This window comes from Crinia signifera, chromosome 3 (assembly GCF_055691185.1).
Source record: "Crinia signifera chromosome 3, ASM5569118v1, whole genome shotgun sequence".
NCBI classification, from domain to species: Eukaryota; Metazoa; Chordata; class Amphibia; order Anura; family Myobatrachidae; genus Crinia; species Crinia signifera.
Window position 1 is genome coordinate 337447134 of NC_139219.1, and position 14160 is coordinate 337461293.

Genomic DNA, 14160 nt, shown 5'->3' on the forward strand with positions numbered 1-14160 from the left:
TCGCTGCCGCCAAATGTGAAGATACGGGGTTCTTCAATCACTCAGACACCGAGCAGATGAAACCAAAATATGGTTTATTTTTATCACAGCACACACATGTAGATGAAGACAGGAAAAAGATTCAAATGGTAGCATAAAAACATCCGGGTAGCAAAGTCCTTGTAGCATCACAGTCCAAATAACGAAACTATCACTTATTCCACACAGCAGTGATAGCAGATAAGTCCACACGATACCTAGACAGAGCATAACCTCTTAGTCCAGGACAGTCCATCAAATTCTCTCTCTGGCTTGTGTGCCAGTCATTTTAAAAACTTCTAAATTCCCACGCGTCTCCATACCATCAGTGGGCTTGCACTCAATCTCTATTGGTGGATTCAAGTCAGGTTTATCCCCCCTCCCCGGTACTTCTGCTGCCCCCCCCCCCCCTGCTGGGTCAGGCCCCAGAAAGTCTGGAAGGGGCCAGAGATATGCAGAGCAGTGTCAACACAAGATACAAAACACAGTCTGATTACATTATGTCCTGATTACCCCCTGTGAACATTTCCTGTTGATAGCAGGGGAATGGATCACCCCCTGTGAAGATTGTCCCTCAGCTACCACCCTCCTGTGATAGCAGGAACAAAAGTATGGTAATTGGACATAACCTTTTGGTGAATTCTTTCCTGGGTATTTCCTGTCCGACCATATTTGCTTAACAGCATCTAATACTATGGTACACACAGATATGGGGGATAGAAACATCTGCAGTGAACAAGAGACCTAAAATGTACATTAATTACTGTGGAGTTCTACAGCCTAATACTATATGATCTGGAAATACACACAGATTTGGGGGATAGAAACATCTATGGAGAATAAGAGGGTACAGATGGACTAAAATAGTACATTAATTACTACACCTAATAAAATATCATAATTACAGTCTTACGGTCAGTTTGCTAACCTCACAAGTACCATAAAAAAATTCCTAGACATAGATTTAATAGTCATTATTTTAAAGAGCTTTTGTAAGATTCTTTATCTACTGAAGAACAGAGGAGAAACATTGGTACTTTCTGATGAAGAGTGCAGCTTTCAGGAGCTTCTGTGACTTAAGATCAGGAACACTATACCACAAGAGGTGATTTAATGTTTTAACTTGTCAACATCTAGTTCTCCAAAATGTGACCAAAAAGTCGATTACGTCCCTGGGTGGGATTGAACCACCAACCTTTCGGTTAACAGCCGAACGCACTAACCGATTGCGCCACAGAGACCCCTCTAAAGTTGTATCAAATTAGTGATCTAAAAATGATTTATTGAAATATGTGTAAAATGCCAACATCTGGAGATCTTTTGTAAAACTCTTCCTCCGTTGAAGAACCAAAAAACAAATTGGTACTTTCTTGTCAAGAGGTAAGCTTTCGGGAGCTAAAGCTGTTTATATGATTAGCAGAGTGGCGCAGCGGAAGCGTGCTGGGCCCATAACCCAGAGGTCGATCGATCGAAACCATCCTCTGCTATCTTTTTTTTTTTATAATTATTTGTTGATTAAACCAATACAAAACTGAGATTAATATTTTGGCTCAGTTCTATCTTTTTTATTATGTTTAAAAAGAGATTTAGTAAAACTGTTCATCCATTAAAGAACAAAGAAACACATTGGTACAAACACTAAAATGTGCTTCAATGGTTTCCTAAAAACTTACCTAATTAACTACTTTTAAGAGGAATTGTATCAGAGAAGTCTAGATATACTGCATAACAAGAGGTGGTTTTATGTTTTAACTTGTCTACCTAAGGTTCTTCAAAATATGATCACAAGGTCAAAAATATCCCTGGGTGGGATTAAACCACAAACCTTTGAGATAGAAACCAAATGTGCTGACTGATTGTTCCAAGTCAACAAAATAAGACTAGATTCAAGTTAGTACCATAAAAAAATTCCTAGACATAGATTTAATAGTCATTATTTTAAAGAGCTTTTGTAAGATTCTTTATCTACTGAAGAACAAAGGAGAAACATTGGTACTTTCTGATGAAGAGTGAAGCTTTCAGGAGCTTCTGTGACTTAAGATCAGGAACACTATACCACAAGAGGTGATTTAATTTTTTAACTTGTCAACATCTAGTTCTTCAAAATGTGACCAAAAAGTCAATTACGTCCCTGGGTGGGATTGAACCACCAACCTTTCAGTTAACAGCCGAACGCGCTAACCGATTGCGCCACAGAGACCCCTCTAAAGTTGTATCAAATTAGTGATCTAAAAATGATTTATTGAAATATGTGTAAAAGGCCAACATCTGGAGATCTTTTGTAAAACTCTTCCTCCATTGAAGAACAAAAAAACAAATTGGTACTTTCTTGTCAAGAGGTAAGCTTTCAGGAGCTGAAGCCGTTTATATGATTAGCAGAGTGGCGCAGCGGAAGCGTGCTGGGCCCATAACCCAGAGGTCGATGGATCGAAACCATCCTCTGCTATCTTTGTTTTTTTATAATTATTTGTTGATTAAACCAATACAAAACTGAGATTAATATTTTGGCTCAGTTCTATCTTTTTTATTATGTTAAAAAAGAGATTTAGTAAAACTGTTCATCCATTAAAGAACAAAGAAACACATTGGTACAAACACTAAAATGTGCTTCAATAGTTTCCTAAAAACTTACCTAATTAACTACTTTTAAGAGGAATTGTATCAGAGAAGTCTAGATATACTGCATAACAAGAGGTGGTTTTATTTTTTAACTTGTCTACCTAAGGTTCTTCAAAATATGATCACAAGGTCAAAAATATCCCTGGGTGGGATTAAACCACAAACCTTTGAGATAGAAACCAAATGTGCTGACTGTTTGTTCCAAGTCAACAAAATAAGACTAGATTCAAGTTAGTACCATAAAAAAATTCCTAGACATAGATTTAATAGTCATTATTTTAAAGAGCTTTTGTAAGATTCTTTATCTACTGAAGAACAAAGGAGAAACATTGGTACTTTCTGATGAAGAGTGAAACTTTCAGGAGCTTCTGTGACTTAAGATCAGGAACACTATACCACAAGAGGTGATTTAATGTTTTAACTTGTCAACATCTAGTTCTCCAAAATGTGACCAAAAAGTCGATTACGTCCCTGGGTGGGATTGAACCACCAACCTTTCGGTTAACAGCCGAACGCGCTAACCGATTGTGCCACAGAGACCCCTCTAAAGTTGTATCAAATTAGTGATCTAAAAATGATTTATTGAAATATGTGTAAAAGGCCAACATCTGGAGATCTTTTGTAAAACTCTTCCTCCATTGAAGAACAAAAAAACAAATTGGTACTTTCTTGTCAAGAGGTAAGCTTTCAGGAGCTGAAGCTGTTTATATGATTAGCAGAGTGGCGCAGCGGAAGCGTGCTGGGCCCATAACCCAGAGGTCGATGGATCGAAACCATCCTCTGCTATCTTTGTTTTTTTATAATTATTTGTTGATTAAACCAATACAAAACTGAGATTAATATTTTGGCTCAGTTCTATCTTTTTTATTATGTTAAAAAAGAGATTTAGTAAAACTGTTCATCCATTAAAGAACAAAGAAACACATTGGTACAAACACTAAAATGTGCTTCAATGGTTTCCTAAAAAACTTACCTAATTAACTACTTTTAAGAGGAATTGTATCAGAGAAGTCTAGATATACTGCATAACAAGAGGTGGTTTTATGTTTTAACTTGTCTACCTAAGGTTCTTCAAAATATGATCACACGGTCAAAAATATCCCTGGGTGGGATTAAACCACAAATCTTTGAGATAGAAACCAAATGTGCTGACTGATTGTTCCAAGTCAACAAAATAAGACTAGATTCAAGTTAGTACCATAAAAAAATTCCTAGACATAGATTTAATAGTCATTATTTTAAAGAGCTTTTGTAAGATTCTTTATCTACTGAAGAACAGAGGAGAAACATTGGTACTTTCTGATGAAGAGTGAAGCTTTCAGGAGCTTCTGTGACTTAAGATCAGGAACACTATACCACAAGAGGTTATTTCATGTTTTAACTTGTCAACATCTAGTTCTCCAAAATGTGACCAAAAAGTCAATAACGTCCCTGGGTGGGATTGAACCACCAACCTTTCGGTTAACAGCCGAACGCGCTAACCGATTGCGCCACAGAGACCCCTCTAAAGTTGTTTCACATTAGTGATCTAAAAATGATTTATTGAAATATGTGTAAAATGCCAACATCTGGAGATCTTTTGTAAAACTCTTCCTCCGTTGAAGAACAAAAAAACAAATTGGTACTTTCTTGTCAAGAGGTAAGCTTTCAGGAGCTGAAGCTGTTTATATGATTAGCTGAGTGGCGCAGCGGAAGCATGCTGGGCCCATAACCCAGAGGTCGATGGATCGAAACCATCCTCTGCTATCTTTGTTTTTTTATAATTATTTGTTGATTAAACCAATACAAAACTGAGATTAATATTTTGGCTCAGTTCTATCTTTTTTATTATGTTAAAAAAGAGATTTAGTAAAACTGTTCATCCATTAAAGAACAAAGAAACACATTGGTACAAACACTAAAATGTGCTTCAATGGTTTCCTAAAAACTTACCTAATTAACTACTTTTAAGAGGAATTGTATCAGAGAAGTCTAGATATACTGCATAACAAGAGGTGGTTTTATGTTTTAACTTGTCTACCTAAGGTTCTTCAAAATATGATCACAAGGTCAAAAATATCCCTGGGTGGGATTAAACCACAAACCTTTGAGATAGAAACCAAATGTGCTGACTGATTGTTCCAAGTCAACAAAATAAGACTAGATTCAAGTTAGTACCATAAAAAAATTCCTAGACATAGATTTAATAGTCATTATTTTAAAGAGCTTTTGTAAGATTCTTTATCTACTGAAGAACAGAGGAGAAACATTGGTACTTTCTGATGAAGAGTGAAGCTTTCAGGAGCTTCTATGACTTAAGATTAGGAACACTATACCACAAGAGGTGATTTAATGTTTTAACTTGTCAACATCTAGTTCTCCAAAATGTGACCAAACGTCGATTACGTCCCTGGGTGGGATTGAACCACCAACCTTTCGGTTAACAGCCGAACGCGCCACAGAGATCCCTCTAAAGTTGTATCAAATTAGTGATCTAAAAATGATTTATTGAAATATGTGTAAAAGGCCAACATCTGGAGATCTTTTGTAAAACTCTTCCTCCATTGAAGAACAAAAAAACAAATTGGTACTTTCTTGTCAAGAGGTAAGCTTTCAGGAGCTGAAGCTGTTTATATGATTAGCAGAGTGGCGCAGCGGAAGCGTGCTGGGCCCATAACCCAGAGGTCGATGGATCGAAACCATCCTCTGCTATCTTTGTTTTTTTATAATTATTTGTTGATTAAACCAATACAAAACTGAGATTAATATTTTGGCTCAGTTCTATCTTTTTTATTATGTTAAAAAATTGAACCACCAACCTTTCGGTTAACAGCCGAACGCGCTAACCGATTGCGCCACAGAGACCCCTCTAAAGTTGTTTCACATTAGTGATCTAAAAATGATTTATTGAAATATGTGTAAAATGCCAACATCTGGAGATCTTTTGTAAAACTCTTCCTCCGTTGAAGAACAAAAAAACAAATTGGTACTTTCTTGTCAAGAGGTAAGCTTTCAGGAGCTGAAGCTGTTTATATGATTAGCAGAGTGGCGCAGCGGAAGCATGCTGGGCCCATAACCCAGAGGTCGATGGATCGAAACCATCCTCTGCTATCTTTGTTTTTTTTTTAATTATTTGTTGATTAAACCAATACAAAACTGAGATTAATATTTTGGCTCAGTTCTATCTTTTTTATTATGTTAAAAAAGAGATTTAGTAAAACTGTTCATCCATTAAAGAACAAAGAAACACATTGGTACAAACACTAAAATGTGCTTCAATGGTTTCCTAAAAACTTACCTAATTAACTACTTTTAAGAGGAATTGTATCAGAGAAGTCTAGATATACTGCATAACAAGAGGTGGTTTTATGTTTTAACTTGTCTACCTAAGGTTCTTCAAAATATGATCACAAGGTCAAAAATATCCCTGGGTGGGATTAAACCACAAACCTTTGAGATAGAAACCAAATGTGCTGACTGATTGTTCCAAGTCAACAAAATAAGACTAGATTCAAGTTAGTACCATAAAAAAATTCCTAGACATAGATTTAATAGTCATTATTTTAAAGAGCTTTTGTAAGATTCTTTATCTACTGAAGAACAGAGGAGAAACATTGGTACTTTCTGATGAAGAGTGAAGCTTTCAGGAGCTTCTGTGACTTAAGATCAGGAACACTATACCACAAGAGGTGATTTAATGTTTTAACTTGTCAACATCTAGTTCTCCAAAATGTGACCAAACGTCGATTACGTCCCTGGGTGGGATTGAACCACCAACCTTTCGGTTAACAGCCGAACGCGCCACAGAGACCCCTCTAAAGTTGTATCAAATTAGTGATCTAAAAATGATTTATTGAAATATGTGTAAAAGGCCAACATCTGGAGATCTTTTGTAAAACTCTTCCTCCATTGAAGAACACAAAAACAAATTGGTACTTTCTTGTCAAGAGGTAAGCTTTCAGGAGCTGAAGCTGTTTATATGATTAGCAGAGTGGCGCAGCGGAAGCGTGCTGGGCCCATAACCCAGAGGTCGATGGATCGAAACCATCCTCTGCTATCTTTGTTTTTTTATAATTATTTGTTGATTAAACCAATACAAAACTGAGATTAATATTTTGGCTCAGTTCTATCTTTTTTATTATGTTAAAAAAGAGATTTAGTAAAACTGTTCATCCATTAAAGAACAAAGAAACACATTGGTACAAACACTAAAATGTGCTTCAATGGTTTCCTAAAAACTTACCTAATTAACTACTTTTAAGAGGAATTGTATCAGAGAAGTCTAGATATACTGCATAACAAGAGGTGGTTTTATGTTTTAACTTGTCTACCTAAGGTTCTTCAAAATATGATCACAAGGTCAAAAATATCCCTGGGTGGGATTAAACCACAAACCTTTGAGATAGAAACCAAATGTGCTGACTGATTGTTCCAAGTCAACAAAATAAGACTAGATTCAAGTTAGTACCATAAAAAAATTCCTAGACATATATTTAATAGTCATTATTTTAAAGAGCTTTTGTAAGATTCTTTATCTACTGAAGAACAGAGGAGAAACATTGGTACTTTCTGATGAAGACTGAAGCTTTCAGGAGCTTCTGTGACTTAAGATCAGGAACACTATACCACAAGAGGTGATTTAATGTTTTAACTTGTCAACATCTAGTTCTCCAAAATGTGACCAAAAAGTTGATTACGTCCCTGGGTGGGATTGAACCACCAACCTTTCGGTTAACAGCCGAACGCGCTAACCGATTGCGCCACAGAGACCCCTCTAAAGTTGTATCAAATTAGTGATCTAAAAATGATTTATTGAAATATGTGTAAAAGGCCAACATCTGGAGATCTTTTGTAAAAATCTTCCTCCATTGAAGAACAAAAAAAACAAATTGGTACTTTCGTGTCAAGAGGTAAGCTTTCAGGAGCTGAAGCTGTTTATATGATTAGCAGAGTGGTGCAGCGGAAGCGTGCTGGGCCCATAACCCAGAGGTCGATGGATCGAAACCATCCTCTGCTATCTTTGTTTTTTTATAATTATTTGTTGATTAAACCAATACAAAACTGAGATTAATATTTTGGCTCAGTTCTATCTTTTTTATTATGTTAAAAAAGAGATTTAGTAAAACTGTTCATCCATTAAAGAACAAAGAAACACATTGGTACAAACACTAAAATGTGCTTCAATGGTTTCCTAAAAACTTACCTAATTAACTACTTTTAAGAGGAATTGTATCAGAGAAGTCCAGATATACTGCATAACAAGAGGTGGTTTTATGTTTTAACTTGTCTACCTAAGGTTCTTCAAAATATGATCACACGGTCAAAAATATCCCTGGGTGGGATTAAACCACAAACCTTTGAGATAGAAACCAAATGTGCTGACTGTTTGTTCCAAGTCAACAAAATAAGACTAGATTCAAGTTAGTACCATAAAAAAATTCCTAGACATAGATTTAATAGTCATTATTTTAAAGAGCTTTTGTAAGATTCTTTATCTACTGAAGAACAGAGGAGAAACATTGGTACTTTCTGATGAAGAGTGAAGCTTTCAGGAGCTTCTGTGACTTAAGATCAGGAACACTATACCACAAGAGGTGAGTTAATGTTTTAACTTGTCAACATCTAGTTCTCCAAAATGTGACCAAAAAGTTTATTACGTCCCTGGGTGGGATTGAACCACCAACCTTTCGGTTAACAGCCGAACGGGCTAACCGATTGCGCCACAGAGACCCCTCTAAAGTTGTATCAAATTAGTGATCTAAAAATGATTTATTGAAATATGTGTAAAAGGCCAACATCTGGAGATCTTTTGTAAAACTCTTCCTCCATTGAAGAACAAAAAAACAAATTGGTACTTTCTTGTCAAGAGGTAAGCTTTCAGGAGCTGAAGCTGTTTATATGATTAGCAGAGTGGCGCAGCGGAAGCGTGCTGGGCCCATAACCCAGAGGTCGATCGATCGAAACCATCCTCTGCTATCTTTGTTTTTTTATAATTATTAGTTGATTAAACCAATACAAAACTGAGATTAATATTTTGGCTCAGTTCTATCTTTTTTATTATGTTAAAAAAGAGATTTAGTAAAACTGTTCATCCATTAAAGAACAAAGAAACACATTGGTACAAACACTAAAATGTGCTTCAATGGTTTCCTAAAAACTTACCTAATTAACTACTTTTAGGAGGAATTGTATCAGAGAAGTCTAGATATACTGCATAACAAGAGGTGGTTTTATGTTTTAACTTGTCTACCTAAGGTTCTTCAAAATATGATCACAAGGTCAAAAATATCCCTGGGTGGGATTAAACCACAAACCTTTGAGATAGAAACCAAATGTGCTGACTGATTGTTCCAAGTCAACAAAATAAGACTAGATTCAAGTTAGTACCATAAAAAAATTCCTAGACATAGATTTAATAGTCATTATTTTAAAGAGCTTTTGTAAGATTCTTTATCTACTGAAGAACAGAGGAGAAACATTGGTACTTTCTGATGAAGAGTGAAGCTTTCAGGAGCTTCTGTGACTTAAGATCAGGAACACTATACCACAAGAGGTGATTTAATGTTTTAACTTGTCAACATCTAGTTCTCCAAAATGTGACCAAAAAGTCGATTACGTCCCTGGGTGGGATTGAACCACCAACCTTTCGGTTAACAGCCGAATGCGCTAACCGATTGCGCCACAGAGACCCCTCTAAAGTTGTATCAAATTAGTGATCTAAAAATGATTTATTGAAATATGTGTAAAAGGCCAACATCTGGAGATCTTTTGTAAAACTCTTCCTCCATTGAAGAACAAAAAAACAAATTGGTACTTTCTTGTCAAGAGGTAAGCTTTCAGGAGCTGAAGCTGTTTATATGATTAGCAGAGTGGCGCAGCGGAAGCGTGCTGGGCCCATAACCCAGAGGTCGATGGATCGAAACCATCCTCTGCTATCTTTGTTTTTTTTATAATTATTTGTTGATTAAACCAATACAAAACTGAGATTAATATTTTGGCTCAGTTCTATCTTTTTTATTATGTTAAAAAAGAGATTTAGTAAAACTGTTCATCCATTAAAGAACAAAGAAACACATTGGTACAAACACTAAAATGTGCTTCAATGGTTTCCTAAAAACTTACGTAATTAACTACTTTTAAGAGGAATTGTATCAGTGAAGTCTAGAATACTGCATAACAAGAGGTGGTTTTATGTTTTAACTCGTCTACCTAATTTTCTTCAAAATATGATCACACGGTCAAAAATATCCCTGGGTGGGATTAAACCACAAACCTTTGAGATAGAAACCAAATGTGCTGACTGATTGTTCCAAGTCAACAAAATAAGACTAGATTCAAGTTAGTACCATAAAAAAATTCCTAGACATAGATTTAATAGTCATTATTTTAAAGAGCTTTTGTAAGATTCTTTATCTACTGAAGAACAGAGGAGAAACATTGGTACTTTCTGATGAAGAGTGAAGCTTTCAGGAGCTTCTGTGACTTAAGATCAGGAACACTATACCACAAGAGGTGATTTAATGTTTTAACTTGTCAACATCTAGTTCTCCAAAATGTGACCAAAAAGTCGATTACGTCCCTGGGTGAGATTGAACCACCAACCTTTCGGTTAACAGCCGAACGCGCTAACCGATTGCGCCACAGAGACCCCTCTAAAGTTGTATCAAATTAGTGATCTAAAAATGATTTATTGAAATATGTGTAAAAGGCCAACATCTGGAGATCTTTTGTAAAACTCTTCCTCCATTGAAGAACAAAAAAACAAATTGGTACTTTCTTGTCAAGAGGTAAGCTTTCAGGAGCTGAAGCTGTTTATATGATTAGCAGAGTGGCGCAGCGGAAGCGTGCTGGGCCCATAACCCAGAGGTCGATGGATCGAAACCATCCTCTGCTATCTTTGTTTTTTTATAATTATTTGTTGATTAAACCAATACAAAACTGAGATTAATATTTTGGCTCAGTTCTATCTTTTTTATTATGTTAAAAAAGAGATTTAGTAAAACTGTTCATCCATTAAAGAACAAAGAAACACATTGGTACAAACACTAAAATGTGCTTCAATGGTTTCCTAAAAACTTACCTAATTAACTACTTTTAAGAGGAATTGTATCAGAGAAGTCTAGATATACTGCATAACAAGAGGTGGTTTTATGTTTTAACTTGTCTACCTAAGGTTCTTCAAAATATGATCACAAGGTCAAAAATATCCCTGGGTGGGATTAAACCACAAACCTTTGAGATAGAAACCAAATGTGCTGACTGATTGTTCCAAGTCAACAAAATAAGACTAGATTCAAGTTAGTACCATAAAAAAATTCCTAGACATAGATTTAATAGTCATTATTTTAAAGAGCTTTTGTAAGATTCTTTATCTACTGAAGAACAGAGGAGAAACATTGGTACTTTCTGATGAAGACTGAAGCTTTCAGGAGCTTCTGTGACTTAAGATCAGGAACACTATACCACAAGAGGTGATTTAATGTTTTAACTTGTCAACATCTAGTTCTCCAAAATGTGACCAAAAAGTCGATTACGTCCCTGGGTGGAATTGAACCACCAACCTTTCGGTTAACAGCCGAACGCGCTAACCGATTGCGCCACAGAGACCACTCTAAAGTTGTATCAAATTAGTGATCTAAAAATGATTTATTGAAATATGTGTAAAAGGCCAACATCTGGAGATCTTTTGTAAAAATCTTCCTCCATTGAAGAACAAAAAAACAAATTGGTACTTTCGTGTCAAGAGGTAAGCTTTCAGGAGCTGAAGCTGTTTATATGATTAGCAGAGTGGTGCAGCGGAAGCGTGCTGGGCCCATAACCCAGAGGTCGATGGATCGAAACCATCCTCTGCTTTTTTAAAGAGCTTTTGTAAGATTCTTTATCTACTGAAGAACAGAGGAGAAACATTGGTACTTTCTGATGAAGAGTGAAGCTTTCAGGAGCTTCTGTGACTTAAGATCAGGAACACTATACCACAAGAGGTGATTTAATGTTTTAACTTGTCAACATCTAGTTCTCCAAAATGTGACCAAAAAGTCGATTACGTCCCTGGGTGGGATTGAACCACCAACTTTTTGGTTAACAGCCGAACGCGCTAACCGATTGCGCCACAGAGACCCCTCTAAAGTTGTATCAAATTAGTGATCTAAAAATGATTTATTGAAATATGTGTAAAAGGCCAACATCTGGAGATCTTTTGTAAAACTCTTCCTCCATTGAAGAACACAAAAACAAATTGGTACTTTCTTGTCAAGAGGTAAGCTTTCAGGAGCTGAAGCTGTTTATATGATTAGCAGAGTGGCGCAGCGGAAGCGTGCTGGGCCCATAACCCAGAGGTCGATGGATCGAAACCATCCTCTGCTATCTTTGTTTTTTTTATAATTATTTGTTGATTAAACCAATACAAAACTGAGATTAATATTTTGGCTCAGTTCTATCTTTTTTATTATGTTAAAAAAGAGATTTAGTAAAACTGTTCATCCATTAAAGAACAAAGAAACACATTGGTACAAACACTAAAATGTGCTTCAATGGTTTCCTAAAAACTTACGTAATTAATTACTTTTAAGAGGAATTGTATCAGTGAAGTCTAGAATACTGCATAACAAGAGGTGGTTTTATGTTTTAACTCGTCTACCTAATTTTCTTCAAAATATGATCACACGGTCAAAAATATCCCTGGGTGGGATTAAACCACAAACCTTTGAGATAGAAACCAAATGTGCTGACTGATTGTTCCAAGTCAACAAAATAAGACTAGATTCAAGTTAGTACCATAAAAAAATTCCTAGACATAGATTTAATAGTCATTATTTTAAAGAGCTTTTGTAAGATTCTTTATCTACTGAAGAACAGAGGAGAAACATTGGTACTTTCTGATGAAGAGTGAAGCTTTCAGGAGCTTCTGTGACTTAAGATCAGGAACACTATACCACAAGAGGTGATTTAATGTTTTAACTTGTCAACATCTAGTTCTCCAAAATGTGACCAAAAAGTCGATTACGTCCCTGGGTGGGATTGAACCACCAACCTTTCGGTTAACAGCCGAACGCGCTAACCGATTGCGCCACAGAGACCCCTCTAAAGTTGTATCAAATTAGTGATCTAAAAATGATTTATTGAAATATGTGTAAAAGGCCAACATCTGGAGATCTTTTGTAAAACTCTTCCTCCATTGAAGAACAAAAAAACAAATTGGTACTTTCTTGTCAAGAGGTAAGCTTTCAGGAGCTGAAGCTGTTTATATGATTAGCAGAGTGGCGCAGCGGAAGCGTGCTGGGCCCATAACCCAGAGGTCGATGGATCGAAACCATCCTCTGCTATCTTTGTTTTTTTATAATTATTTGTTGATTAAACCAATACAAAACTGAGATTAATATTTTGGCTCAGTTCTATCTTTTTTATTATGTTAAAAAAGAGATTTAGTAAAACTGTTCATCCATTAAAGAACAAAGAAACACATTGGTACAAACACTAAAATGTGCTTCAATGGTTTCCTAAAAACTTACCTAATTAACTACTTTTAAGAGGAATTGTATCAGAGAAGTCTAGATATACTGCATAACAAGAGGTGGTTTTATGTTTTAACTTGTCTACCTAAGGTTCTTCAAAATATGATCACAAGGTCAAAAATATCCCTGGGTGGGATTAAACCACAAACCTTTGAGATAGAAACCAAATGTGCTGACTGATTGTTCCAAGTCAACAAAATAAGACTAGATTCAAGTTAGTACCATAAAAAAATTCCTAGACATAGATTTAATAGTCATTATTTTAAAGAGCTTTTGTAAGATTCTTTATCTACTGAAGAACAGAGGAGAAACATTGGTACTTTCTGATGAAGACTGAAGCTTTCAGGAGCTTCTGTGACTTAAGATCAGGAACACTATACCACAAGAGGTGATTTAATGTTTTAACTTGTCAACATCTAGTTCTCCAAAATGTGACCAAAAAGTCGATTACGTCCCTGGGTGGGATTGAACCACCAACCTTTCGGTTAACAGCCGAACGCGCTAACCGATTGCGCCACAGAGACCACTCTAAAGTTGTATCAAATTAGTGATCTAAAAATGATTTATTGAAATATGTGTAAAAGGCCAACATCTGGAGATCTTTTGTAAAAATCTTCCTCCATTGAAGAACAAAAAAACAAATTGGTACTTTCGTGTCAAGAGGTAAGCTTTCAGGAGCTGAAGCTGTTTATATGATTAGCAGAGTGGTGCAGCGGAAGCGTGCTGGGCCCATAACCCAGAGGTCGATGGATCGAAACCATCCTCTGCTTTTTTAAAGAGCTTTTGTAAGATTCTTTATCTACTGAAGAACAGAGGAGAAACATTGGTACTTTCTGATGAAGAGTGAAGCTTTCAGGAGCTTCTGTGACTTAAGATCAGGAACACTATACCACAAGAGGTGATTTAATGTTTTAACTTGTCAACATCTAGTTCTCCAAAATGTGACCAAAAAGTCGATTACGTCCCTGGGTGGGATTGAACCACCAACTTTTTGGTTAACAGCCGAACGCGCTAACCGATTGCGCCACAAAGA

General features: G+C 36.1%; 8 non-coding genes across 8 annotated transcripts; all 8 read right to left on the reverse strand.

Moving 5' to 3' along the window:
* Positions 1-2144: 2144 nt before the first annotated feature.
* Positions 2145-2218, reverse strand: TRNAN-GUU (transfer RNA asparagine (anticodon GUU)). Its single transcript has one exon. It is a non-coding gene; the product is annotated as a tRNA-Asn (tRNA).
* Positions 2219-3103: 885 nt separating this feature from the next.
* TRNAN-GUU (transfer RNA asparagine (anticodon GUU)) lies at positions 3104-3177 on the reverse strand. Its single transcript has one exon. It is a non-coding gene; the product is annotated as a tRNA-Asn (tRNA).
* Positions 3178-4063: 886 nt separating this feature from the next.
* Positions 4064-4137, reverse strand: TRNAN-GUU (transfer RNA asparagine (anticodon GUU)). The gene has a single exon. It is a non-coding gene; the product is annotated as a tRNA-Asn (tRNA).
* Positions 4138-7312: 3175 nt separating this feature from the next.
* Positions 7313-7386, reverse strand: TRNAN-GUU (transfer RNA asparagine (anticodon GUU)). The gene has a single exon. It is a non-coding gene; the product is annotated as a tRNA-Asn (tRNA).
* A 1845-nt stretch (positions 7387-9231) lies between these two features.
* TRNAN-GUU (transfer RNA asparagine (anticodon GUU)) lies at positions 9232-9305 on the reverse strand. The gene has a single exon. It is a non-coding gene; the product is annotated as a tRNA-Asn (tRNA).
* Positions 9306-11149: 1844 nt separating this feature from the next.
* TRNAN-GUU (transfer RNA asparagine (anticodon GUU)) lies at positions 11150-11223 on the reverse strand. Its single transcript has one exon. It is a non-coding gene; the product is annotated as a tRNA-Asn (tRNA).
* A 1395-nt stretch (positions 11224-12618) lies between these two features.
* On the reverse strand, positions 12619-12692 carry TRNAN-GUU (transfer RNA asparagine (anticodon GUU)). Its single transcript has one exon. It is a non-coding gene; the product is annotated as a tRNA-Asn (tRNA).
* An 885-nt stretch (positions 12693-13577) lies between these two features.
* Positions 13578-13651, reverse strand: TRNAN-GUU (transfer RNA asparagine (anticodon GUU)). The gene has a single exon. It is a non-coding gene; the product is annotated as a tRNA-Asn (tRNA).
* Positions 13652-14160: the final 509 nt, after the last annotated feature.